The sequence below is a fragment of the Monopterus albus genome, unplaced genomic scaffold (assembly GCF_001952655.1).
Source record: "Monopterus albus unplaced genomic scaffold, M_albus_1.0 scaffold237.1, whole genome shotgun sequence".
Taxonomy (NCBI): Eukaryota; Metazoa; Chordata; class Actinopteri; order Synbranchiformes; family Synbranchidae; genus Monopterus; species Monopterus albus.
In genome coordinates, this window is record NW_018128117.1 from 608,862 (window position 1) to 612,895 (window position 4,034).

Below are 4,034 nucleotides of genomic sequence, written 5' to 3' on the forward strand. Positions count from 1 at the left end.
ATTAAAGCAGTGATCAATATATGTGTTTTGTTATTACTCCTAAAACAGTGAATAATTTGCACAAACATCTTTCTCTAATCTTTCCAACTTTCTGTGAACTTGTTCTTTCTGTCTAGCTCTGTGTTTGATTCATAGATCTCTTGGTCTCACATGTCCACATTCCAGCTGAACACATTCTTCATATCCTGGACTTGTAAAATGCATGTTCACACTTGATATGCTAGAAGCAAGGCTATTTCATCTAACATTTCCTGGTAAGTCTATGAGATCAAATTTACATTGTATGACAGGGCAAATCTTTTATTCAGGAAGAATAAAAGGATGACAGACTATTTAGGATAGCCACAGAAACAGAGCAAATCAAAATGTTTAAAAGTGGTTCCTCTTCTACTGCAACCATTTCCACTGTGTAAAGGTAGTTGGGACACATCATAGGCCTATCCCACATAGGCTTACGATGTGTCCCAACTACCTTAAGTGAATCCTAGGTCCCTTATCTTACTGATCTAAACCTGGAAATTACAGCTGGTATTTGACCTAGCTATACCTGCTTTATTAGTTTGGATGCAATGTTGCATCAAACTTCAAAATTTTAACCATAAAAATACAACTTGGCTTAAAATTACACACTTATTTATCGATTTCACTAAAATGAACTGTACTGCAGACCATTTACAGTATGTCATAGATGTTACGAGATGTAATTATTTGACTAGGCAGCATATGTTATCACTTGCACAAATAGAAAAAATAGAAAGAAAAGAACAATTTAAGCACTTGACTTTAGAGCTAAAATATGGCAAAATCAACATTTGTCTCAGTGATCAAGTTTGTGTGTGTGTGTGTGTGTGTGTGTGTGTGTGTACAAGGCCATATGTTGCTCCATAATTCTTCTCCTCAAGCAACAAGCATGAATTAACAGTTTCATGTGTCCATTTTCCCACTGGTCACATGCACGCACGCACGCACGCCCGCACGCACACACACACACACACACACACACACACACACACACACATTTGTGCTCCCAAAGGAGCATCTGCAAGGCTTGACATCATTCTCTCCAGAGGTTCACAGATCACATTAATTATTATAAACATTTTAGTCTGAAGCTGGTTCAAAAAATTTGAGTCACAGTATCTGATCACAGTTTGTTGGATGTGTACGCTTCATGTGTAACACACAGAGCCATTGCCGACACTGATTATCCATATTTCAAGCCACTGGTCTAAGGTTAATCACATACAGTGATATGTGCAATTGAAAAAAAGTGATAATACTCTTGCTACACATATTAAACTGACTTTTACTGTCATGTCTTTATCACCTCGTTATCTGCACTCTGACATGAAGCCCGCAGCCACTGTGCAAACAAATTACCTTCTGTGGCTGCTCTGGATCATTTCAATGATATTGCGAAAGAGCTACACTACAGTAGAATAATATTTAACCATTTCTTGTACACTGTCCTATGTTAGTTTGGTGTTCAGGAGGAAAATATGATTGTGATATTGCTGGCACAAGTGCTACAGTGAAAATAGTGCATTGTGTAACCACTGTAATTCTTCAAATCTGTCAACATAGGAGTGATTGTGAGTGTGTGCAGTTGTTTGTCTACATGTCAGCACTGTGATCGACTGGTGACCTGCCCATCACAGGGTGTACCACACCTCTCGCCCAATTTCAGGTGGGATAGGCTCCAAATCAAAATCAAATAAAATCAAATTTATTTATATAGCACTTTAAAAACAACATCCAGCTGACCAAAGTACTTTACATGGCAGAATAAAATCACAATAAATGACTAAAATAGAGTAAATAAGTTCAGTGCAAATAAAAATAAAACAGCACAATAACACAGACACACAGTTAACATACGTTCAATAAATTAAAAATTAAAAGGAAATTAGAAGGAATGCACCAGGTCCTACTGTGTATTAAAAGCCAAGCCAAATAAATATGTTTTAAGCAATGATTTAAAAGTACTGAGGTCAGTAGCTGACCTAACATTAAAAGGTAGACTATTCCACAATTTAGGAGCTGCAACAGTAAAAGCACGGCCACCCCAGCGTTTATATCTGGCCCTTGGAACCTCTAAAAGAAACTGGCTTGAAGATCTGAGGGATCTTGTAGGTTTATGCCAATGCTCTAATTCAGTGAGGAAAATGGAGCTAATCCATTAAGAGCCTTAAAAACAAAAATCAATTACTTAAAATCAATTCTAAAATAGACTGGAAGCCAGTGGAGAGAAGCCGGTACCAGGGTTATATGCTCGAATTTCCTAGTACTCGTCAAAAGACGAGCAGCAGCATTTTGCACGATTTGGGGATGAGCGAGGGAGGACTGGTTGACACCATAGTATAGAGCATTGCAACAATCACGTCTAGAAGTGATAAAAGCATGGATTGCAATCTCAAAATCATTAAAAGAAAGGAATGACTTGACCTTGCATAACAGCCTCAGGTGGAAGAAGCTAGATTTCACAACTGCTTGTCAAACCTCAAGTCGCCATCAAACATCACCCCTAGATTTTTTTACAGTCGACTTCAGATGTCGAGCAAGGGGGCCCAGGCCCAGGTTAGAAGCAGTTAAGTTTGCCAGGTCACCAAATAGCAAAGGCTCCAGCCCCCCATGACCCTATTCAGGATAAAGGTATAGATAATGGATGGATGATGTACATTGCTTGAAACACTGTCATATTGTGAATAAATGGCAGCATTTCCTTGAAAGCATGTATGTTTAATTGATAGATTCAGTACTGAGTACAATGTAATGGGTGCAATTAAAAATGTGATATTAAAATTATTTTGAAAAGCTATGAAACATGAAAAAAAGTCTGAGTTAAATGCATCTTTAACCAGCATCTAAAGGAACTGTGAACCCACAAAATATAGAGTATTACATTCTGCATGTTCTGTATTGAGGTTTGCTTTAGTATTTATGGAAATAAATCTTTGAAATCATAGTATCATGTGGCTGATGGAGCAACTTTGAAACTTCATACACCACAGAATTTGTATTGGCATGGATGTCACACTTTCAAGCATAAACAGAAGTAAAAATAATTTAACATAATTAATTTAACAAATACTGTGTGCTGGTACAAGATGATGAACATTTCTAATGCAAAGCTACAACTTCTTCACCATAATTTCAATATTATTAGAACAGATAGCAACATGGAAAAGCTCCATTACGGTAATAAAGTTGAGCTATATTAAGACATGGAAAATTAATGAAAGAAAGCGTATTCTCACTATATGCATTTTGTTTATGCATTACTTATGACTTGTTTGTGAGGTAAAATCATGTGATTGTGAAATATGCTTATATACAGACATGCATCAAGCTCACCTTTGAAAGCATGAGGCATTTTGGTCTTGTGTGATTAAACCTGTCAGGCCCGCTCGGCGCGACCTGCCTCTCTTCTGCCTTTCTCTCTCCTGCTCGCTCTTTTTGCGGGATCAGCGCCTCAGCTGTGTCGCATGTTGTAATCAGTGACTTGTGGGTTGTCACGCACATATGTTGACTCTGTTACCCTGTTTGTGTTGTTTTTTTCATTAAACCTCCCTTTTTTTTTTTACTAGCACTTGAGTCTGCACTCGAGTCCTACCTCAGTTCTCCCTCACCCTCCTGGTGAGGGGGACTAAATCATAACAGAATGCTCCGGCCAACAATGGACTCAGGTGCTAGCCTTCCTTCATCTTCATTCACCAGCCACAGACTGAATCAGCCCCGGTCACATTGTTCAGAAACCTACCTTAGCCCAACAGAAGCCCAGGACATTTACCAGCAGTTGAAAAACCAAAGCCGGGCACACCCTTAGAGATAGGGTGAGGCGCTCGGTCACCCGGGAGGAGCTCAGAGTAGAACTGCTGCTCCTCCACATCGAAAGGAGCCAGCTGAGGTGGCTCGGGCATCTGTTTCAGATGCCTCCTGGGCGCCTTCCTAGGGAGGTGATCTGGGCATGTCCCACCGGGAGGAGGCCCCGGGGAAGACCCAGGACACGCTGGAGGGACTATGTCTCTCGAGGG